The 26,608-nt window shown below is 38.4% G+C and overlaps 1 protein-coding gene across 1 annotated transcript in view; it reads right to left on the minus strand.

Moving 5' to 3' along the window:
* Positions 1-26,608, minus strand: part of LOC125235978 (neuropeptides capa receptor) — a 243,593-nt gene that overhangs the window by 159,137 nt on the left and 57,848 nt on the right.

Genomic DNA, 26,608 nt, shown 5'->3' on the forward strand with positions numbered 1-26,608 from the left:
TTCCGCCGCCGCATTAAGCTCACCGTCAAACACGCCCATAGAAACCCCTGTGTGGTTGCGACTGACGCGTTTGGAAGTACCTCACGGCTTCAAAAGATTGATACATATTCGAAAATCGACTTTTTCGGTTCTATTTGATCTATAGTTAATGAAATGCTGCATTAAATTAAGATTTTACTGATAGTTTCCTTATTTTGCGACAAAAACCAAAGTATCCCGGAATAATGTACGACATTTTACTATCCCGGAATAGTGTACAGTTACCTTATTCTAATATTTTGCTAACTTCATTTCCAGAGAAACATGAATAATTAGCATATTTTTACTAACTAAACATAAGATAAGACAAATACTAGAATTTGAAGGTACATTTTTGGATAGGAATTGTGGGTGAAATTATGTTAATTCAGTATTTATAATGAGGGGTACAGTAAGTACGGATAAATCATAGGACAGGTTATGTGTACCTATTGATATTTAATACAACTTTAATTACACTTTATGCTAATATTACTTACTTACCTACTTCACTGGCTCAGCGACCCAAAAAGGATCTTGGCCTCCGACAAGATATCGCCACTCTGCCCTATCCTGCGCCACTTCACGCCAGTTGGGTACACCGAGTGCGGACAGGTCTTTCAGGGCTTCCTCGCACCAGCGATATCTGGGACGCCCACGCGGACGTTTTCCACCCGGGTGTCCCACATATGCTCTTCTCACACCACGGTCCTCTCCCATCCTTATTTTATACTAGGTCAGTGGCAAAGAAGCATACGGTCCGCCTGACGGAAACCGGTCACCGTGAGCTATGGATGCCTGCAAGTCAAGGAGTGTTACATGCGCGTTGCCAACCCAGTAGAAACTTGTACACACCCTTTTGCTGTAAATAAAAGAAGTTGTGTACAAGTTCCAAGGAGGGTTCGAGTACCGACGACTCAAAGGACAGTAGATGGAACAAAGTAGCTCCCTAGATCCTTCGGTCACCAGCACACCGCACCCTCGTTGAGCTCTGGCAGCCTTACCGGCAGGACACTACGACACAACACTATGAGAAGGGCCTAGTGCTATTTGGCTGCGGTCTTCTGTAAGGCGGAGGTATTTCCCCAATTGGGCTCTGCTGTAGATTCGAGCGAGATGATATCCGCTGTGCTGTGCCCTTCCACGCAAAGCGGAATATTATTCGATATGCCCTACCTCCTCCAGAAGGGCCTCTTCCTGGGCCTTTCCAGGTGGCCGAGCCAGCGGACTCGCGTGGCTTTGATCTCGCCAATTATGTTAGGCTCCGCCATTAGCTCTTCCAGACACTTTTTGCTAATTTAGGTGATAAATACAAACGAAACATGAGTTTTTATAGCGTAAACGTCAGGGAAAAGACGTTTGACGTTTGACGTGTGTGTCTGTCTGTGATATCGTAGCTCCCGAACAGGTGAACAGATTTAGATTTAGTTTTTTTTTTGTTTGAAAGCTGAGTTAGTCGGGAGCGTTCCTAGCCATGTTTCATGAATGTCGGTTTTTTTTTAAATTTTAATTTTGTGGTTAGGTTATCCAGTAACGTATTCTAAAACGTCGAAAAAACACATGCTGGAGGCTCTGCCGACCCTTTTGGTCCCGCGGAAATCACAATATTTCATTTTCGGATCGTGTTAGAATTCCACAATGACTTAACGAATTATTTTTTAATTAATAGGCGTGGTCTCCGAGTTATAGAATGGCGTGATTCATATTACACGAACAACTGATGGTCAGCATTCAAAAGGCCAACATTTTTATTAAAATCCATTGTTCCATAATATGTGTACGTATTCTAAATGCAGACGCACATCTGCTTGTTTGTCTATCTGTATGTCGTCTGGTATCGCTTAAACTGCTAAATGGACTTTATAAAAATTTGGCTTAGAGTTACTTTAAGTTACGGGAAAGGACACAGAATAGTTTTTGTCTAAGAAACCATAAAATTATCTCAATAAGTGAGTCAGCGCCTGTTAATTGATGCATTTTGCTTCAATTGAATAATTGCCTTTCATTTTTACCAGGCGCTGCCAATATAACTAATTCCTCGCACACTACTTGCGGGCAAAAGCTAGTGCTTCTAGAAAATTTGCGGTGTTGTCAAATAACCGGTTTTGATTGCTTCCCTCCCATTCTATTCAGTCATGTAGGTATGTCATAGGTGGCTCTCCATAGAGAAGGATCCTTATGCTTGTGTCCTTATGCTAGAACTTTATGACATGGTGCCACCGTCGCTCTGTTATCACCGCACCTCCCGCCAAAGAAACAAAGTTCATTCGACACGTGGTAAGGTAAACCAAAACTAAACGTTTCTCCTCAGAACCTCGTTTTTCCCCAGAACGTGCAGGTTGTGGGACATTGGTCTAAGTGCGACAGCGGTGAGCGGCAGCCATACGTGCGAAAGAAAAGTCCCATCGCTGTGTCTCGCTCCAATGTATGGCCGCCGCTCACCGCTGTCGCGCTTAGACCAATGTTGTAGCTGAGCCGTAAGTGCGTTTTCACATTATCCGATCCGATATCGGATGTAGGACCGATATCCCATATATTACAGACGCCATCTTGGATTGTTCCCATTGAAATACTTCCGACATCCGATATCGGATCGGATAATGTGAAAACGGACTAAGAGGCAGGTATTTAGGGTTCTCAAAGGTCGGACACGCAGTGTCTCCCCGGATGTTTCTTATGTCCATGCGCGACGATGACTGCTTTCAATAAGGCGGCTCGTCTGTTCGTTTACTGCCTCATCATCATCTTCCTTACGTTATCCCAGGTTCAGAAAAACCCATTGGTACGAGTCGGGGTTCGAACCCGCGACCTCCGGATTGAAAGTCGCACGCTCTTACCGATAGGTCACCAGCGCTTCTTCGTTTACTGCCTATAGGTACCATAAAAAAAATCCGGCGGAAATTCTTGCCGGTCCTGCCGGCCTAGCTAAAGTGACAATCATTGACGCTGCGTGAACTGTCGCGACACTACAAGATAGCGATAGGAAAGCTAGCTACGATACGCTTGCGAAGAAGCGCAAGCGATTGTGACGTTGGCTCGGTACCGTGACGCAAAAGGACCTTTCTCTGTGGCCACATATATTATGATTAGACTGAATAGAGCCTTAATATGAAGCAATTGTGCAATGTCCAGTCATGTTGCGTGATCTCGTTAAGATGCATGTTTCTGCCACAGACTAAGAAACAGAGAGACCTGAGCCTCTGTCCTGATTTATTTTCATGACATTACAGATGAAGTGCGAAAAGGGTCTCCTTCGTATTTTTCCGGAAACGTGCGTATTTGTCATGCTAGTTCAGTCAATGTCAGTAGTAATTTAAGTAGGAGGTAGGGCATAGCGAATGATATTCCGCTTTGTGTGGTAGGGCACAGCACAGCGGATATCGTCTCGCTCGAATCTAGAGCAGAGCCCAACTGGGGAAGTACCTCCGCCTTACAGAAGACCGCAGCCAAATAGCACTAGACCCTACTCATAGTGTTGTGTTCCTGCCGGTGAGTAAGGCTGCCAGAGCTCAACGAGGGTGCGGTGTGCTGATGACGGGAGGACTTACGGAACTAACTTGTTCCGTCTATTGTCCTTTGAGTCGTCGACAACCCGAACCCTCCTTGGAACTTGTACACTCCTTTTTGCTGTGTACTTAACACAGCAAAACGGAGTGTACAAACTTCTAATGGGGTGGCAACGCGCATGTGACACTGTTTGAGTTGCAGGCGTCCATAGGTTACGGTGACCGCTTTACATCAGGCGGACCGTATACTTGTTTGCCACCGACGTAGTATAAAAAAAAAAAAAAAGGTACATCTTGTACTGAGACTGACTGAAAGAGCATGACACGTTAGTACGTTTCCGTAACAATACGAAGGCAAATCTGTTCGCGCTACATCTGTAATTGTGGGGAAAGTAAACAGTACTCACAAAGGGTTGTAACCAGAAGTTAATTTTAAGCATGATAAAATTGTGGAACGTCAGACATTTTCCCCTCAAAATTAATTTGTATAGGATCGCAGGGTTTGGAATGGAGTGTGAAGCTTTTTTTTTTTAATTATAAATGGGCTTACTCTTGACCACAGACTAGTCAAAGGCAAAGACGTGGCCTACGATGGAGTGAGCTCGCCCAGAAGATGCCTGTTCACTCTGATTTGAAGGTTGCCGGGTTATATGAGCTCGGAAATATAGCCGCCGGCAAGGAATTCCATTCCAGCGGGGCGGGCTAGCGTGCGTTCACTTTACGCAGCGTCGACTCAGGACTAGCAATGCACGGTCGAGAAGTTTCCAAAGTTGCAGAACATTCCTAATGAGAATTTTCGGTAACTTCTGAGAATGTTCTCGAGAACGAGAATTTATCAGAATACTTAGTAACTTCGTAGTTTATACCATAATTTCGTCGAACTCAGCAAGTCAAGACGTAGTCCCGTGGTAGTGCGCTGGCTTCGTATGCCGATGTTCTCAGGTTCGATTCTGACAGCGATCTTTTTGTTTATATTTTGTTTTTTTTTTTTGTATATACATATATTGGCATGACCAAAAACAGGCATCAAGAAATAATAGTTCGGTACCTAATTTAAAAAAGTCAGGACTAAAACTCTGAAAGTCTGAAAGTCGAAATGTTCCCTGAAGTATAGTGAGAATTTAAGCAACTTACTCGTATAGTGAGAATTTAGGTAACTTATCACTTATCAACAAAATAGATAACTGTAATAGACAATATTATACCTATAGTAACATATAGTTTTATTTTATGCCCATTTAAACATTATTTCAAGTATATTCTCTTGTTTAAATAATAAATTGCATGTTGCGGGAATGTTCTGCGAATATTCTCAAGAATGTTTCCGCTTTTTGGGAATGTTCTGCAATTTCTACATTACTACTCAGGACATGTATGAGCTTCAATTGTTTGACATGCACGCCGCACGCCCTGCCCTGCACGTCGAATATGAGCGTGCACTCAGACCCTACACTAAGAATGCCCTGGCATGGCGAATGGCATTTCTGCGATGCAGAACGCCGCAGAAATGCAATCTATCTGTATCGTTCTTATTTATTACCGACGACCGGTCTGGCGCAGTCGGTAGTGACCCTGCCTGCTATGCCGCGGTCCCGGGTTCGAATCCCGGTATGGGCATTTATTTGTGTGATGAGCACAGATATTTGTTCCTGAGTCATGGATGTTTTCTATGTAGGTATATAAGTATTTATATATTATATATATCGTTGTCTGAGTACCCACAATACAAGCCTTCTTGAGCTTACCGTGGGCCTCAGTCAATCTGTGTAAGAATGTCCTATAATATTTATTTATTTATTACGTATTGGCACGAAAGAGTTAGACTACATCTCCGTAGCCGAATGGCATCTCTGCGACGCAAAACGCCGCAGAGATGCCATTCGGCTACGGAGCCTGAAATATTGATTTATAAAACATCTATCTGTTGTAAACTTACTCTGTGTACCCGTTAGCCGTTCGAATATAGATTACCTCCGGGAGCTCGTGCGCTGGAGATCGCTCAGCTATTTAAATGAAATTATCCGCTTCGACTATTATACCTCTAGTATTACAACGAGATTAGATTATCTTAAGGCCCCTTGTTATATTATTAAATTAAACATTAACAGTATACGCTTTCATACACTTAAGTAGATAAATCCACGCCTGAATTCTTAAAAGGGATAGGTAGATCACATGAAACTGCTAAAGTTTCCGTGCCAGTTGTAGCAAATATGGGGTTGAAATGAAATTGTGACATTGCAGAGACAGGTTGCTACCCCGTCGCCACCACCATAATGGATCCCATATCCCACAGTCGACTTCTACGGCACCCACGGGAAGAAAGGATGACATTTTTAACATGACTGTCATATGGTAGGTATTTTAAAAATGGTAACGATTATCACATTTTTTAAATAAGGTCAGTGCGGGCAAGACCGGCATAGTTTCGTCCCCTTACTGCAAATACCGACTATGTGCAAAAAAGTGATTTTGAGATAATGCGATTTTAATGTTTGAAGGTACGATTTCATATGAAAACATGAAAAAAATTACTATTTGTATACAGCATTCTACAGCCCGTATTGTGTTGTTTAATACTTAATCGTAAACAATATCCAGGTTTGATTTGATTGCCGATAAAACTACGATTTAAAAAAAATAGTAGCAAACTTAGTTGGTTTTTCCTGTAGAAATAAAAATTTGTATATTTCTCTTATTAATACATATAAAGCAGTGTTTCCCTTTGATTAAGCTTTGCTTTTAATACACTTTACTTATGATTTGCAAAAAAAAAGAAAAAATATACAAAAGTTTTGAACTTATTTCAAAATATATTAAATATTCTCAATGACATAGGCGGTTTTAGTTGCAGGAAATATAGCTGCTCTAATTTTATGTTACAAAACTTCACTTATCATTGTTAATTTAACTGGTACATTTGTAATAAAAAGTTTTTTAACATTACTAACCATTAATAATACTTTATTTATGGTTTTGAAGAGTTATTCTCAAAAAAAAAATTTTGAAAAAAATCCTCTTCAACCGGTTTTAGGAGATTTTTCACAAAATACTTTAACCGATTTCAGTAAAATTTAACAAGAAGTAACGCAATAGCATTCCCTTGAAATCACAAAAAGAATTTTACAAATCGGTTAATGCGTTTTTGGGTAATAGCATAATATGCATAGGTACTTACTACATACTAGTTCACTGTCTCAGCAATCCGAAGTCCGCCATAATTTATGTTCGAAATTTCACTATCTACACTGTTACATTTAGTATAGGTAAATAGTTTTTGTACGCTCAATAACCTGAAGTAATAGTTTATTTAAAGTTTTGTAGTATTTACGCCAAAGTCACTAAAATGTAGGCGTAGATGAGGTAATAAGTAAGAAAAAGTAATGTGTAACGGTAATTACATAGGTTTCTGGGGCGATTTAAAGCAATCATGTTTGCAATATTCTTACGCCCCCAGTTACACGCAGTGTTTTTCATCACACTTGCAATAAAAAGATAAAAAAGTATTTATGGTAGTCCAAAATACAAATTTAAACACTCTTTTGGGAAAAAGTTTTTTCTTTTACTCCTGATACGCCTTCGTGCGATTGCACACTTACTGCGCAAGAGTGATAAAAAGTTATTAAACAACATCCTCATCGCTGGTGGAATTCGATACAAACACGTCCGTAACACGGCTGACAATGCTAGACTAACTAGGTATTAAGTGATTGGAAGCACTCATGGTACTATTTAGTTACGATACCTTTGTCAAAAAGTCTGCGTAAGTCCATTTTCTTGAACGCAGAGATAGCTAGTTGTTTATCGAGCTTTAGACCGAGATAGAAATATGATATGATACATTAAGAGGTTTGAGGTGGTTCTACTGAACTGGAGTTTAATTTGTGGCGTTGATTTTCTTGCCTTGCCTTGTGCTACGTCCAGATCTCGATATGAACTTAAGCCTAGTGACCACTAAGCTCGCCGAGTCGAATCTCATTAATTCGCCTTCTGCATTTCTTATGAAACTACGTCCATTAGCGACGCGTCGAATCGGATTCATCGTTCATTGTAAATGTATGCAGGGCTCGATTCGACGTGCCTCGACTCCACCTAAGTGTCCTCAAGACTTTATTCAGCCTTTGTGACAGAGATTTAATACCTAAAGGGTACCATGAGTGGTTTCAACCACTTAATACTGCAGTTGGTGAAGTGGTACACAGTTGTGACATCTGAAGTCTACTCGTACCGTAGGTATGCTAGTAAGTAAAGTAAAGTAAAGTTTATTCATTGTTAACTGTGTACATAAGATGGTATGATATACAGGAAATACAGTATCAACAGTGCCCATTTCGAGCGTACAATATTCTTAAAAACTACTGACTATATTAGCTTACTGGCTAACTTATAATTATTACCCGGTATATTTCAGAAAAAACTCATTTAGGTTGTAGAACATCGTATGAAAAACGAAGCTTTATTTAAGACAAACAATGGGTTATAATTATGTATAAAGAAGAGAAATATGCAAACATTTATTTCTACAGGAAAAACCAACTAAGTAGGTATTCGACTGTTTCATTAAATCGTATTTGATCGTCAACTAAATACATTCTGAATATATATACGACAAAGTAGTAAACAAAAAAATATAGGGTTTAAAATGCCATACACATAACGTAAATTTCTTCATGTTTTCATATAAAACGTGCCTTCAAACTTTCAAACCGCATTATCTCAAAATCGCCTATTTACACATAGTCGGTATTTGCAGTAATAGACCGTTATCCTTTCCTTCGTCACATCACATGCAAAACCAATTATAGTCCCTATACAACTTTTTGGTAGAATGAAATTGCTGATGTTTGTAAACAAACATCTTCTGGAAAAACATCTTAAAGACATTTGGTGTATTTAGCCTGGCTTAAAATAAAGAATTTTGTTGATAGTTTTATTTGCAAAAATCAAATATGTACACATTAAACTTTTTTGTAGAACATAAGATGGCTACTTTAACAAAATGTTTAAATGCAAAAAAACACTATACACCATTAAAAGGTTCTACTTGGCGGATAAAGCATAAAAGTTTATATTAAATATTCATATTATATTCTGGCAGTTTATAATGCAACAAATTGACCATTAAGTAACTTTATGCGGAAGCTATCTTTTGAATGCAGCGTCGTATCAATACATGGGTTTTAACATATTGTAGCCCTTGAAAACCTTATTCTATAGGTGCTAAAAACTCGATTTCGTCAAAAAGTCACTTAGTCGGTATTTGCATTAATGGGACGGTTTATTTGAAATAAAGTTTGAGTGGATAAAACTCTATAAATAATGTAGTCTGGCGTAATGCGCATGGTCCTACGGGATAGCAAATATTATATTTTACAAAGCTTTTATAATATTTTGGCGAAATATGGTAATTTTAAGTGATAAAAATCACATTTTTTAAGGCTCGGCGGGTTGACCGTCTCTCGCGGTGAGTACGGAAAGACCGTCTAGTGCTTGTTGTCGCGTAATTTCATATGAGACTAGGTTCCAAAACCATGATCATTGTTATTTTACGTAATAACAGGGCAGAATGTGCTAGATAATTAATAAAATAACGTTGAAATTTTAAACATATAAACATTACTTAAAATTTATAATGTATTATTTTATAAATGGGTTTACTCTTGCCACAGACTAGCCAAAGGCAAAGACGTGGTCTACGATGGAGTGAGCTCGCCCAGAAGATGCCTGGGCATCGTGTCCGAACTCCGAAGTTAAGAAGTTGGTTTTGAATTTGTTAAATGTATGTATTTTTAACCCCCGACGTAAAAACGACGGGGTGTTATAAGTTTGACGTTTTAGTTTTTTTTTGTCTGAAAGCTGCTAACTGGGAGTGTTCTTATCCATGTTTCATGAAAATCGGTCCACTCGCGGTCGAGAATTTTTTCAAAATATTAATTTTTAACCGCCGCCTCAAATCTCTCAAGGAAGGTGGTTCTCAATTCGTCTGTATTTTTTTTTAATGTTTGTTCCACGATATCTCCGTCGTTACTGGACCACATACAGATTGGTACCATTTTTATCAGAACCTAGTTCTGATGATGGGATCCTGGAGAAATCGAGAGAACTCCTCAAATCTGACACATACGTATGGTGATTTGCATTTCTATAAAAACAGCATGCATTTACGTACGGAACAGTGACATTTGGTGCAGTGGAACTGCTGATGATGGTTAGAACGGAACTCCTCAAATCTGAACGGCACACGTATAGTGACTTTGGTATTTTTATAAGAACAGCATGCACTTACGTCCAGAACAGTGACATTTGGTGCAGTGGAACTACTGATGATAGTGAGAACCGAACTTCTCAAATCTGAACGGCACACTTATAGTGACTTTGGTATTTTTATAAGAACAGCATGCACTTACGTCCAGAACAGTGACATTTGGTGCAGTGGAACTACTGATGGTAGTGAGAACCGAACTCCTCAAATCTGAACGGCACACTTATAGTGACTTTGGTATTTTTATAAGAACAGCATGCACTTACGTCCAGAACAGTGAGTGACATTTGGTGCAGTGGAACTACTGATGATAGTGAGAACCGAACTCCTCAAATCTGAACGGCACACTTATAGTGACTTTGGTATTTTTATAAGAACAGCATGCACTTTGAGCACACTACACTGAGAGAAAATACAACCAGTTTTCATGTTCGTTCAACAAGTTTTTTTGGTTAAAATAGCGCCTACGTGCTCTTTGGTTCAAACAACAAGCTACTTGTCATTTGAATCGGCAATATATTTGAATCAACAAGTCGATTTTATAAAAACAACCTGACACATATTGTTTTAAACATACGTTTGGCTGATTCAAGCGGATAAACCGCAACAAGTCGAACTTGTTAAATTCACAATGCAAATTTCTCTCAGTGTAAGAACACAGCGAGAACAGCAGGCTGCGGTTTTTTCTTAAAAAATATGTTTAAATAGAGTCATTTGACCTTGAAAGACCTTGTCACGGATTATAAAACATGTTTGAAATGCCACATGTGGCGATTTAGCAGCCTTCGCCTTGACAAGGGTTTCTAATCCTCATGATAAATAAATTTAAAATGGACGTTTTAAGCCGACTTCTTTTCTACACAAGCATAGCGTTTGCCCGCGGCTTCGCTCGAAGTTAAATTCGAAAATTGCGGAATGTTTCACATAAATATCCAGCCCCTTCAACTATCTCTACTTAAATAAACACGTATGGGCATTTTAGGCTTAAAACTAGATGGCGTTGTTTCGCAGCCTGGAAGTGGTCAACATTATATTTTCCCCAAATATTTGTGTGTGTTTTTATTTTTATAAGAACAAATGACATGTTTGTTTATTTTAATATCATGACATCACGTCAATAAACAATTTGAAAAAAAAAAAAAATTGTAGGCAGCATCAATGTATCAGTAAAGGTTGTCTGGAAGAGATCGCTCTTAAGCGATAAGACCGCCTGTTGTTACCTCTGTTTAATTTGTTTTGTTTCTTGCGTATTACTTGTAAACTATGTGAGGTGTGCAATAAAGAGTATTGTATTGTAATGTAGTTATGATAGTATTTAATAAGTAGATGGCGCTAAATTCATAATTTGCAAAAAAATGGAGTATGTCCTTTATAAACTTTACTAGCTTGCTCGCGGCTTCGCCCGCGTTAGAAAGAGACAAAAAGTAGCCTATGTCACTCTCCATCCCTTCAACTATCTCCACTTAAAAAATCACGTCAATACGAAGCTCCGTTTGGCCGTGAAAGACGGACAAACAAACAGACACACACACTTTCCCATTTATAATATTAGTATTGATAAACTTTACATTGGGCGCCGGCGTATTATGATTCCAATTTTATCATTTATCCACGTGGATAAAGCATCCGTCACGCTTTGGCAAGTATGTCAGTGTGAGAGTGACAGTTGTCTTATCCACGTGGACAAGTGATAAAATTGGCAGCATGATACGCCGGCTGGACGAGTTTATGTCATGTCCCAATCCCCTTTGAAAGCTCCGCTGTCACTTGTCAGGCCTTATTTGACAAGGCTATCGAGAAAAAACTGTGATATTGCAAAAGAAAATCTTTACGTATACACACATATTTCTGGTTCAACTGACAGCACGTTGCGTATTGGGAAATGTTTGTGAAGAGTTGAAGACCATAGATTAAAGAAACCCCTAGATGGCGAGTGTGCGACGTTATCATGGCACTATTTAACCCCCGACACAAAAAGGAACAGATTTTGATTTAGTTTTATTTTGTTTGAAAACTGATGAATTAATCGGGAGTGTTCTTAGCCATGTTTTATGAAAATCGGCCCACTATGTCGGGGGTTTTTTTCAAAATTTTAATTTTGTGGTTAGGTTAGTTATAGGGATTGCAATCCGGTCCGGCGGATCCGGTAATCCGGCCGGATCCGGTGCTTTTTTGATGCTACCGGATCCGGTGAAATTCGCCGGATCCGGTACCAGATCCGGTAATGTAATTTACTATTTTAAAATAGTGCAAAAAAAAAACATTTACGCTAACATTTGAACGTAGCTCAACAGGGGATTGCAATCCGGTCTGATTTCCAATCAAAACATAATTTAATACGCACGTTTTTTGCATTACTAGGCCGTTTGGAAGTAAAATAATGTGCTCAAGTGACGCGTCAAACTTTCCGTCTTTGAATCTGTAGCGAAATCTGTGCAATTGTTTGCTTGGATGCAAAATGTGGAATAGTGGAGAGTGACAAAGGGCCATATACGACAAAACTTTTCGGTCGATCATTCGCGTTTTCTGGCCAAACACTATCCGAAATCAAGACCTATTGAGTATATGCCAGCAAACACCCATTAGTGAGGAAACCGCGACACAAAAAGTACATTGGTAACACACAATTCCAAGAGTTCCCTCTAACGAAATAACGCAACCATTTCTTTCGGCTGAAAATCGCCTGCCGCTGGAAGGAGCCTTGGCTTCGGGCGCCCTGTAAACTCATGGAAGCGGTCCGTTGAGGATGAACTACAAGCGACCGGGTCGAGCTGGAGCGAGGCCACGAGGGTAGCCGTAGATAGGAAGGCATGGCGCGAGCTTGAGAAGGCCCTTTGCATCTCTGTGGAGACGTAGGACTACAAGAACAACCACGTTTTCAGCATGATATAAGAAGTATGAGGGCACATTGCTACGAGAATCATAAAAAAAAAAACAATTCAAAGCTTAAATATGAACATTTTTAAAAGGTAAGATTGTGGTTTCAGCAATAGCAAATAATACTAAGGTCAATTACTCTTGATGACTTTAATTTAGCTACTGTAGTATTTTTTAGTTCTTCTTTGCATGTGAGAAAAGTTAACTGTAAAATAACACAAAACATAATTATCTTTTTTTAAATAGTTATCTCATAATGCATGTAGGTAATGTTATAATGTCCGTTCTTAATTGTATCTTAAACTAGGTATTAATGTAAAACAATACAGTAAAATAATTTTGATATCTTATGAAAGTTTAAAAAGAACGAAGGAATTTTATTTGCGCCTGATTATTTTAGTAAAATTTACTTGTTACCTGGTAAAAATGTTGATTTCTAAGCTTTCAACTTTTGGTTTATTAACCGTGAAGCAAAATACCATCATATTTCTCATATTATTCTGAAAACATACAAAAAAAGTTACTATTTGGGTACTTTTAATCCTCAAAGCCAATCCGGCCGGATCCGGCCGGATCCGCCGGATTGGGACCAAAATCAGGCCGGATCCGGCCGGATTGGATATCAGACCGGATTGCAATCCCTAGTTAGTTAGCTGGTTAATATACATTCATATAATTTTCACAAAAATATTGAGTACCTATTTGGAGAGAAAAAGGTGAAGGGAGGAGAAAAGCTACACGTATATCTGTCTGTTTCGGTAGGTAGGTAATATGCATAAAAATTGATATATTATATCAATTTTTATGCATATTATTATGCTCCATGAATGTGTACATAATGAAAACCTTCCGTCTATATTATATTGTTGTCTATGATCCCTTTTTAATCAAAAATATATGTAGAAAAGAAAACGGGATGCCACTACGATCATCACATTCTCTATATTCACATAACTTTTTTTCCTCTTTTTTATCCAGGCTGTATTGAATATTAGGCTAAGGAATAACTACTAACCGCTGTGCTACCACATTTCGGACACTGGCGATCAAATATACATATAAAAGAGGCGCGTTCCTAGCACCCAGTTTAAGCTCGTGTAAGTGAACGCGTACTATGCTTGCATGAGTGACAGGTCGACTGTTCGCGTTTTTGACAGGCGGTAACTGTGACATAACCGAGAGGGGGTGGGCGGCACATTCAGCGGGGAGCGGGAGTGGCCATACTGTACGATAGTACTCTTTATTATACTGTGGTGCTATTACGCCGTGTCTTGCGTGGGCGTCGCCGTCGCGTCTCATACTTCCATATCGATAAGGTTTGATTTCGCATGCATCGCATCGCCGTCGCGCGACCATCGCGCGACCGTTGCCCACGCAAGCCACGGCGTTACGCGCGTACTGGCAGCCTGGCTTGAATGCATGCCGTTACTATCGCGCGTCTTTTGTTTATATCATGTAAATATTTTTTCAATTAACGACGAAAGTGTTCTTTGTAACCATTGGAAATATCTAGTTTAGTAGATAGCTTTTTTTTAATACCGCAATTTTATTCACCGTCCGGCTTACAGGAGTTTTAATAAATAAAACCGGCCAAGTGCGAGTTGTACTCGAGTTGTAATGGTCATTTTTTGGGGAATGGTCATTTTTTGCCTATTAACTTGAAAATTACCTTACTAAAAATTATTAAATTAATATTTTTGAAATACTTATAAAAACCTCTTTAGTTTTAATAACTTTGATTTTTAATTTTCAATTTTACCCCCCAAAAGTGGCCCCTGTAATTAAATTTCATTTAATTAAATTACATGTCCGTCTTTGGGTCACAGGTCAAGTAAATCGTTCCAGTAGTTTCGGAGAAATCGGCTGTGACAGACGGACAGACAGACACATGAGTGATCCTATAAGGGTTCCGTTTTTCCTTTTTGAGGTACGGAACCCTAAAAAATAGAATTATTAATCTTACAAAACAAACGCGGATTGATCACTTAATCCCTGAAACCATACAGATTATACGTCTTGCTCGTAGAATTCTCGGTATTCAGTTCTCTAGATCACTGATCCACAGTATAAACCAGTAATAATACTTTTAGGCTTGCCACAGTCTTAAAAATTCATAATCTTAAAAAAAATTTGTATGCAAACTGACAGTTCAAACTGACACTGACAGATCAATTTGTTTTTAAGATTATGAATTTTTAAGACTGTCTGTGGCAAGCCTTAACAAACGTACGCCGCGCGGGGTGCACACAAGCGCGTCGTGTACGTACGCAACACATGCAAGCGGATTTGGATAAACGTGGATAAGAATAATATGCATAATGAATTAATGATATTTTTTGTGTTTTCTGAATAATATAATGTGCTACTATTATAGTAATACTTATAGTTAATAGTATTAAATAACAACATCTTACTTTGGACGATGTCGAGTAACATTTATTTTGTTCAACCACGTGCTTTGGAACGCAATAGGTACTTACCTTTCGCGTCGCCGCCGCTGCAGGAAAGTAACTATTGTCCCAGATTTGTAAGTTCACATTTTTGACACATTTGTTTTGAAGTATGTTGCGATGTGGCTACGACGTATCGTTTGCCAAATCTAACGATTAATTTCGAATTGATTGAATCGATTTGGCCCTATGTACAAGGAGGCGCTTAAACAAATATACGATTTCTGTCAACTTACTGAAATGTCATTTGAATCGAAATGACAGACTCTGCCACAGCACTAGTTTAAAAATAAAAATGAATGATAACTGACATAATAAGTAAATCCTGCGTGATAAATTAATATCGTAAAATACTCACTAACGAAGATCCGCAAAAATGTAACATGTGTTAGATTATGTTTAAAGTAAGCGAAATATTGTTTTTAAGTAGGTAATTACTTGATTTTTCAAATATAATTACAGGATTTTATTTAAAATTTCATTGAGTTGCGCGAGTTTACGTTTTGTGGCCGCTGTCATGTGTCAAAAAGAGGTTCGTACAGCTCTGGGACAATATTGAGTCGTCCTTATACTGTGACTAAGCCATCGCGCCCTACTTGAACTTGGCAAGTACTCTATCAAGGCAATTAGGTCAATTTACTAAGGCGGTGATGGCTGTCTGGTTGTGTATGTGTAGACACCCGCGTTTGACCTTAAACTGACTAAACGATTAGAACAAGGGTTAATGAAGGTTTCGTGTGTTCAATTATTTATTCAAAGTATTTTCTTATAAGTTATAAAATAGCTACGTTTCAATGTACATACATATATACATACATGCATACAATCACGCCTGTTTCCCAGAGGGGTAGGCAGAGGTCACGGATTTCCATTTACTACGATCCTGACAAACCACTTTCGCTTAACACTTTCATAACGTTTCTCATACACGCTCGTCGGTTTCGAGTACTTCTGACCTGGCCTTTTTGCAATATTTCCCCGATTTGAACAAGAAAAGTTCGCCTAGGTCTTTCACTTCCAACTGACCCTACCACTCTTTTTTCATATACTTTCTTCGTTACTCTCCTCTCATCCATCCTCTCTACATGCCCGAACCACCTTAACATACCCATCTCAATCTTTGTCTATATATCATCTACATTTCAATGTATTTTCTTATAAGTTATAAAATTGGAAAATGGCGCTATCTTTACATCACATACTCATCCCATCATCACTGTTATCAGTGTAGGTACAGTCAACACAACTGAGCATTTCTTTTTTTTTTGCCAATAATATTTTTTTTATTGTTTTAAGGAATTTTAGGTCAATTGTACTCAGAATCACGAGTACTTTCAATCTCACTGGGAGACAAAAAGTGTCCCAGAATTTCCATACATTTTTGTTACTTTCCTCTTTTAGTACCCCATACAACATGTACGGAAAATGGTAACAAAATAAGAAAAAATCGTATGGGACAAAGGATTGAAAATGCTAGTATTTCTGAGTAGAAATAGCATATTTTTTTCAAAAATATCACACTTCATAAAAATGGCAAAAAAAAAGAAATGCTCAACTGTGAATACAGACAAAGTGCCAAAACTATGTACTTATACAGAACTGTACATTAAGGTGTGTATACATATTTTTGGCACATTGTATTCACAACTGTGTTGTTGACTGTACACTGTACAGTCAACCAATTGGAACTAGGCCACTCTACAACCATGTCAAAATGACAAGTAGTAAGAGATTTCTTACAATCTGATTTATAACGTCACTGTGACATAGTTCTACAGTGGCCTAGGGTTCCAATTGGTTGACTGTACATTAGAATTGCGTAATAACCTAGACGTATTCTAATTTTATATTGCCATGTTCTTTCATACTGTAAATTGAAAGTTCAAAGATATTCCAATATCACTGACGGATGTCATAAAAAAGTTGAAGGAATTCAATAACGCGTACGAAGAGTTTCTTCACATGTTTGTACATTTATAAACGTTAATAGCTCGAAAAACAGGCCAAGAGCGTGTCGGGCCGCGCGCAGTGTAGTTTACCGTATTTTTTTCAAAAACAGGTAAACCTATCAAGATCAAAATAATTTTCCTAGAAAGTCATTATAAAGTTCTACTTTGTGATTTTTTCATATTTAAAAAAATAATGGTTGAAAAGTTAGAGGGGGGTGGGGACACACTTTTCTTTACTTTAGGAGCGATTATTTACGCAAGTATTAATTATATCAAAAAACGATTTTAGTAAACCCCTATTAGTTTTTCAACAATATCACACGTTGGGGTTGGAATGAAAAAAAAAAATCAGTCCCCACTTTGTATTAACAAAATATTTTTTTCTACTTTTTATTTTACTACTTTGTCGCCGTGATTGATATGCATGTTGTAACCAATTTTCAGTTTTGACAGACACACATAGCGAAACTATGAAGGTTCCTAGTTGACTACGGAACCCTAAAAATACACATACATCCATACTAATATTATAAATGGCGATCAACCTAGCCAAAACTAAGAAAAGCTTGTACTATAGGGTGATGATATACATACTTATATAGAAAAATATTTAAATATACATAGAAATTATCCATGACTCATGAAGTCATGAACAAATATTTGTGCTCATCACACAAATAAATGTTCTACCGGGATTCGAAACCGGGACCGCGGCTGCTGAGGCAGGGTCACGACGCGCTAGGCCGTCAAACCGTCGTCTTGTATAGCAAATTAAACCTTTCATATCAACGACCAAGTAACGAGAAAGCCTACTAATTAAATTTTTGACAGGCTATGACTGTTACGAAACCGTTCAAAAACCACCCTGGTTTTTGATCCTGTCTTCGTTAGGCTAAGATATTTATTTTTGTAATTAAAAATCAATTTTCAATTTTATAAATTTAATAATAATAATTCATTTTAATTCTAATTCATTATCATGTAACTGTTGACATTTCAATTTGTATATTCTTTCATTAAAATATTCAATATTGTATTCAAGTTGACATTACGCATTGCAAATCATCAGTTTTAATTTATTCAATTTTTATTTAATGTTCATTTATAATTCTATTATTCATTAATACTACTTGCATATTTTTTAACTAAAATATTCATTGGAGTGTATAAAATCATACTTGAAATCACTATTTACAATTGGCAATATTCACATTCAAATCTGACAGCTTTGAGCTTTCAAAAACTTACGGTTTGTTACTGTCCGTTATTCCGCCTCCAACGACATTCACTGTACCACTTTCTTTGTTCTTCTCATATTTCACATTTATACAATTTGGAATCCACATCCATCTAATTTGGAAGTTTACATGGTCCATTCGAGCCTTCGAAATTGTGAGGGGGCAGGATTGTGCCACCGAGTCGAGCTCCACATATTCAACGGACTTTCATCAGCGAAGCCGTGGGTCATCCAGGTTGGCGTAGGGCACATCCAGCTACGTGCCAGTTCCGGAGCTGACACTCATCGCGTCCCATCAGTCAGGAGCGACGAGTGAATTCACACACAGCATCCACCGGACACACGGAGCATTCCACTACAGTGGGAATTCACCGTAACCAGGACAGTTACGGAATCCAGCCCATCCAGCACCAACCAGACCAATCCAGGAGCAATTCAGTGGAGATCAGCGGGAGCCAATATTCAAGATCAAGCAGCATCCAGCACAGGAGGGAAACGAAAAAAGTGAGATCGTTCCATTTCCTTTCTTATTCAATCCATATTCCTTTGTTTCTTCCTTTTCTGTGTAGCTGCACTATCCATTAGGTATTATTCAATCATACCTACTCAAATACCTAATTCATTGCTTTCCCATTAAGTGCAGAAAGTTAATTCATTGCCATCATTTGGATTAGAAGCCAGTAGACATTTCGATAGGATTATTCACTAGAGGTATTCATTTTAGTAGGTATAACCTCTTGGCCCAGTTCACAGTAATACATAAGATTTTAATATTAACTATCACTTTCACATAATTCCTATACAATACGATAACAATAATTCAATAATTTTGTAACTTTATTACGCTATTTTCCATTAAAAACTTCAAAAACAATAGGCAAACACGTTCTTAAAACAATCTTGATAACTAACTGCAGTGCAAATAAGTCGTAAACAAGGTTACGTAATACAAGTGCATACCTTTGATTCGCATAGCAAATAGTTTTAGCGCCTGGAGATTTTTTAAGAGCAAAGTTTTTATTTAAAGTCATAATTTGTACCAATATTTATAGGCTCATTTTTTAGCATTTTATTATGCCACAATGTCATCGGAACATGATTTTCATAAACTTAATTACAAGCTTGGACTTATTAAAGGTAAACTTACTGTTTTTCACAATTTGGTGTCGCAACTAGCTGTTGAACCGCAAGTAAACGAGTTACAGCTTGCAGAGCTGCAGCTTCGATTTGACAAAATAGGGCTTTTATACAATGAGTTCGATACATTGCTGCTAGACATAGACATATTGTCAGAATTCACAAGCGGAGAGTATATAGAGGATGAGCGGGCACTCTTCGAAGACATTTACTTCGCTAGCATGTCGAATGCACAAGTGCTGATTCATAAGTATTCAAAACTTAATTCAACAGTGAAAGTGTCCACTCAGGCGATCAAAAATATGTTAGATAGCACGATAAACACACAAGTATCCATATCCGCACATAAAACTCCCTCAAATACAAATATTCAGTTTCGAGTTAGGGAATTAGATTCAAATGTTCCGAGTGACAGTTGTACGATACAATGTCAGTGTCCAAAAGCTGCTCATGATCAGCAATCCACGACATCCATCGCGTTTAATGAGCGGCCGTCAGTCCAGGGATACTCATTACAGCGAACTTCAGTTGCCTCCCTTTCTATGGAGCGTAGCTTGGAAGCCAAACATGGCAATACAATTCACAGATGTAGTTACGATCGTGGGGTGGGAAGACCGAGCAACTCCATTCACATTCAGGTTCTTCAACGTTCAGGGTTGCTCAGTTCAAAACATCAGCGTCAATATGTATACATTTTTATATTCAAATATTACCGCCTCACGTTCTTACATGCAGGGCCTCTTTTGAATAACGAAACGATACAGCTCTTGATAGGTAACGTATCAAGAGAACGTGAGGCGTTTCATTTATACTGTTATCACGTTATTTATTACACACTTTCACATAGGTACATTACACCTACTGATTCAAATTATGGTAATTTTCACCCAAACATATTTCAGTCCTTTCGTTCCTTTCCACTTCCTGATGGGCGATCCACACATTTCGTTCCACATGCACAGATTGCAGCCTCCAAGACATCACCGGTTCGTGGCACTCAGCAGCAGGACAACTTGGAAGGCATCCATGGCAGCGACGGTATCTCACGGTCTGCAACAACGTCTACCCTCCCCCTTGGCATACAGTTGAAGTCATAGACTTCAAGGCGGGAGCATGTTACGAAACCGTTCAAAAACCAGGATCCTGTCTTCGTTAGGCTAAGATATTTATTTTTGTAATTAAAAATCAATTTTCAATTTTATAAATTTAATAATAATAATTCATTTTAATTCTAATTCATTATCATGTAACTGTTGACATTTCAATTTGTATATTCTTTCATTAAAATATTCAATATTGTATTCAAGTTGACATTACGCATTGCAAATCATCAGTTTTAATTTATTCAATTTTTATTTAATGTTCATTTATAATTCTATTATTCATTAATACTACTTGCATATTTTTTAACTAAAATATTCATTGGAGTGTATAAAATCATACTTGAAATCACTATTTACAATTGGCAATATTCACATTCAAATCTGACAGCTTTGAGCTTTCAAAAACTTACGGTTTGTTACTGTCCGTTATTCCGCCTCCAACGACATTCACTGTACCACTTTCTTTGTTCTTTCTCATAATTCGGAGTAAACCAGCTTTAAACTACAGTCCGCTTATCATTTAACACCTCTGCAACACCTGAGCCCAGCGAAGATTTTACAATGACAAAAAAGCGGATTTTAGGTACTAAATCTCTCAGAAATTACGACACCTTAAAAATACAACTTAAAAATATTTTACCTTAAAGTAAATCGCGTAAAGGTGGGCCTAAGAAATAATGGCACGATTTATAACGGCAAATGAACCATTCTGATATGAACTTTAGACAGATTGTGGAAGGTTTGAAATCCTTTTAAGAAAAGAAGTTATTACGGTTCATTGGTTCTGGAATCGAGGGTTACGCTTCATGCGGTTCGCGCTTGATTTGTTCGGGAGTCTTTTTGGGATTTAATCATCTAGTAAATTATAAAGTTTAAGAAAAAAGAATATGTCAAACCGTTTAAAGTGGGTAATGCCCAAAATCCACCAATAGTCGTATCCACCATGAAAGCGTCATTACAAAAGAATCATCAACACAATCGTTCACAAAACATTTCAACAAAATTATCAATAGTCTAAAATAGTTCAATAACACCTAAATAGTAATGTACCACTACCACAGCATCAAGGTGAATGATCGCCCGTATTCCTAGCGAGGGCCTTTCATTTTTAACACGACAGTTAATTAAAAAAAAAAAACTGTTAAACGGAAAATGTCCAGGTATACTTAGGTAGGTTAGGTTCGTTTATCCTCAAAAGGCCGAAGGAAGGCCAAACTGCACAGAATCGGAGACGGCTCCCTCGATATTACTTTAAAGGTGGGATTAATCGGAAAAATATTGTGGATATTTTGCGTTTTGGACCAGTTGTTACTAACTCGTATTTTACACGTCGACTTATAGGACGTATCTACCTTTAAAAAACCGGCCAAGAGAGTGTCGGGCCACGCTCAGTGTAGGGCTCCGTAGTTTCCCGTATTTTTCTCAAAAACTACTCAACCTATCAAGTTCAAAACAATTTTCCTAGAAAGTCTTTATAAACTTCTACTTTTGTGATTTTTTTTATATTTTCTAAACATATGGTTCAAAAGTTAAAGAGGGGGACACACTTTGTTTTACTTTAGGAGCGATTATTTCCGAAAATATTAATTTTATCAAAAAACGATTTTTGTAAACCCCTATTCATTTTTAAATACCTATCCAACAATATATCACACGTTGGGGTTGAAATGAAAAAAAAAAACTGTCCCCACTTTACATGTAGGGGGGGGGGGCGGGGGGTACCCCAACAAAACAGTTTTTTCCACTTTTTCTTTTACCATTTGTCGGCGTGATTGATACACGTATTGGTACCAAATTTCAGCTTTCTAGTGCTAATGGTCACTGAGATTATCCGCGGACGGACAGACATGGTGAAACTATAAGGGTTCCTAGTTGACTATGGAACCCTAAAACTCGATAAAGATGGTAAAGATGTGATATTTTTAAGTCGTCACTACACTGGGAAACTGATTTATTTACTTATATTTCTTCCCTTAAAGTAATGCATTGCAATAAGGACAAGCAAAATTTTAATGTTATTGAACCTCTTCCTCCCTACGTCACGATGTTTCGTATACCTTTAACCCATATAGATTATCACATTTAGCATGACTCCGCCCCCTACGCTGTGACGTAATGACCCAATGACCCCTAAGGTGAAATACAAACGTAGGTATTTATGAACTCTACTATAGCAATCTAGTAACAATACGCTCAATAGCATTTGAAAATGGACATTCAGGGCAAAATTTCTTCTTTCCCTTAAAAGAATAAAGAACTAAGCGCCACTGTTTCTCTATAAACTTACTCCATTTAGGACTAGGTCGGAGCAAGATTTATCGGAACCTCGTTGTCACTTGTAGCCCTAGATTGTAGAACCTCGTAGATTACGAGTCTGTGACGTCATCATGGCACCACTTTTCCATCACGGACAATAGTAGGCTAGGTTACTTTCCTTCTAGTCCAATTAGCTTCTTTTTAAGAACTGTCAAAACGAATTTGAACGATTTGCTAATGAAATCGTGTTGAGTGACGTCACGTTTATTTAGGTACATTATGTAGGTATCTCTCATTAAATAAAAAGTGTATTTAGAATAATTAGTACAGTCCATGTTTTTCTTATTATCTGATGCTTTATTTCATTTCATCCATGGTATAAAATATTGTGTTTTAAAGATCAGGCCAGTTCCCTAAATATGACTATAGCCAGTTGCTCAACTAAAATTCATACAATTTCATGAAGTTGGCGATCGAATAGAGTAGCTTTATCTGTCTCTTTCAGTCAATGGTATGCTTCATGAGCATGCAAGGGTGAGATAATAGAATAGAATAGAAATCGTTTATTCGTGGTAAATTACAATAGGTATTAAAAATACAAACATTTAATTATTAGAACATAATATAAAAATTATCGTTTACCACGAAATGGTCCCGCCTCAGCATAATGCTAACCATACAGTCAGCGCTGGTCTTCCGGCGACACCATTTGTGGGCCACGGACGCAAACGTGCAACACGTCCTTAATATAACTTGAACGCGCCCATTTGTCATTCTTGGGTCGACGCCATCTTGTTGCGCCTGCGCGCTGCACGATGGGTTAGGTGTCATGATGACATTCATATGACATTTGAGAACTGAGAAAACGAAAACCATGTTGCACGTTTCACGATTGATAAAAAATTACATTTCTACATTTCATACATTCATTTCGTTCAATTCGTGCGCATTGTAATATGCCTACTTGAAAAATAAATATTTCATTTTCATTTTTCATTTTCATTTTCATTTTCAAACAGTTCAATCTGCTAAAAAAGTAATAACTACATGGAACAAGCATAACGTTAACTCGTTACACGGAAAAATAAGTGCAATAATACATTGATTAAGTTCTTTGTTACAAAAGCGTTTACGTTGCCGAAGCGTGTGTGCTCCGAAGTGCCAAGAAACAATATGCATACAGTTATCACCTATATAAGTGACGATTGGGTTACAGCAATTATACGCACAAGTTACGATGCGGCAATAAATTGCGAAAACGCGGATGATATTTAGGTCCTGCTTAAACCATCATCCTCCTTGCGTTATCCCGTCATTTGCCACGGCTCACGGGAGCCTGGGGTCCGCTTTGATAACTAATCCCAAGCACAGTTTACGAAAGCGACTGCCATCTGACCTTCCAACCCGAAGGGTAACTAGACCTTATTGGAATTAGTCCGGTTTCCTCACGATGTTTTCCTTCACCGAAATCGACTGGCAAATATTAAATGACATTTCGCGCAATAGTTCCGAAAAACTCATTGGTGCGAGCCGGGGTTCGAACCCGCGACCACCGGAACGAAAGTCGCACGCACTCACCGCTAGGCTATCAGCGCTTGTAGATCCTGCTTATACCATTCCGTCTATATTTTTTTCTATGTCTATGATTTGAACGATGTGAATAAAGAAGAAAAATATTTGTTTTGTATAAAACACGAGTACTTTGAGAAGATATTTGGAAATAATGGATGTTTATTCGCATTGTGATTTGAGTTATTGTTTATGAAATATGAAGGGAACCGAACTGCGTATGATGATGATGACGATGTGATCCTGTTATCCCTCACTAAGGACAGGGCTCTTAGAAGAATCTTCCATTTTTCACGATCCTGTGCGACCTTGACGACCGGTCTGGCCAAGCGCGTAGTGACCTTGCCTGCTAAGCCGCGGTCTCGGGTTCGAATCCCGGTAAGGGCATTTATTTGTGTGATGAGCACAAATATTTGTTTGAGTCTTGGATGTTTTCTATGTATATAAGTATGTATTTATCTATATAAGTAAGTATATCTTCGCCTAGCACCCATAGTACGAGCTTTCATTAGTTTGGGGTTAGGTTAATCTGTGTAAAGTGTCCCCCAAATATTTATTTATTTATTTACTTCCAAATCCTTCCACCCTAGTAAACTTGCGCCAGCCTCTTTCTCCACTGACCACCTCCACGTGGTCACAGTATATTAAAGAGTAATATACCGTACAGTATGGCCACTCCCGCTCCCCACTGAAAGTGCCGCGCACCACCTCTCGGTTACCTCACAGTTAGAACGCCTGTCAGAAACGCGATCAGTCGACCTGTCATTCCTAATGAACACAAGTTAAATTATAATCTATTGAAAATATTTCAACTTGTGCTGTCTTAAAGTAGTCACACTACTATGTACAGAGGGCGCTACGAGTCCTTGTATAGATTACTCATATGAGAGATAATTTCGACCTCGACAGCTGTGACCTGGGTGGCCGAGCGGATAAAGAGGCATTTCCCGCGATTGGAAAGTACGCTGGTTCGATTCCAGCCTCAGGCACCAGAGGACTTGGTCACTTTTTCTTTCATATGTGTAATTTATTTCGGTTTTAATTCGACCTGTCATATTTCACTCACGCAAGCATAGTACGAGTTCACGTACACGAGCTTAGACTGTGTGCTAGGAACGCTCCTCTTTCATATATTTGATCGCCAGTGTCCGAGGTGTGACGTGATACAAGGCCGTCCCGAGGTCCCGACCCTCTACTGCGTATCAGAGAGACTTTTTTTTTCTGGTAGGTACGTTCTTTTCTTAAGATGCTGACAACACCCAATGGCCTTGACGCTAGCGTACACTGTCTATTCCTATAGGAGTAAGTGAGAGCGCGATGTCACTAAAAGATGGCGGTTAGGTACGAATAGTGCGGAAAAATATTAAAATAAAATAAAAAGATGCATTATTTGCGCCATATGTTTCATTAGTGTTTTAGATATGTATATTCTTGTTATTGTAATTTTAATTAAAGCATATTAAAGACAACTAAGTGAATAATTGAACGCCATAGAACCGTTTAATGACGAATTCGAGACCAATCTTTGCAATTTTTTCTATCGAGCCGATTTCATTAAATCGTGTATCGAGTACGGCTATGTTTGTTGAAATATAATGAATAATAACATATAATTTACTTGCCTTACTAAAACTAACAGTTTGTCTTAAAAACTGCGCAAGTAACACCAATTTTGCGCAATTGGGTGTTGTCAGCCCCTTACGCTGCGTTTTCACTTAGTGTTCTGAACAGTTCTGAGAATTCGTTCGTTCATGCTCAGATGAAAACATTTGACTTCCATACCTTTATCGGTGTAGATAGCGATAGCGAGAGCTTTTTTTATGGGATAGGAGGTAAACGAGCAGACAAGTCGCCTGATAGTAAGTGATCACTGCCGCCCATGGACACCCGAAACACCAGAAGTGTTGTAGGTGCGATGCCGGTCTTTAAGATGGGTGTACGCTCTTTTCTTGAAGGTTTGAAGGTCGTATCGGTCCGGAAATACCGCTGGCGACAATTAATTCCACAGTTTAGCTGTGCGAGGCAGGAAGTTTCTGGAGAAACACACAGTTGAGGACACCATGCCAGCCACAGCTACGACAAGCTTAGGAAGTGTCAACGATTCTGATGGTAGTTAGGTAGTCAACCAATTGGAACCCTAGGCCACGATAAAACCATGTCACAATGACACGCAGTAAGAGATTTCTTACAATCTGTTTTATAACGTCACTATCACATAGTTCTACAGTGGCCTAGGTTCCAATT

The sequence above is a fragment of the Leguminivora glycinivorella genome, chromosome 18 (assembly GCF_023078275.1).
Source record: "Leguminivora glycinivorella isolate SPB_JAAS2020 chromosome 18, LegGlyc_1.1, whole genome shotgun sequence".
Lineage (NCBI taxonomy): Eukaryota > Metazoa > Arthropoda > Insecta > Lepidoptera > Tortricidae > Leguminivora > Leguminivora glycinivorella.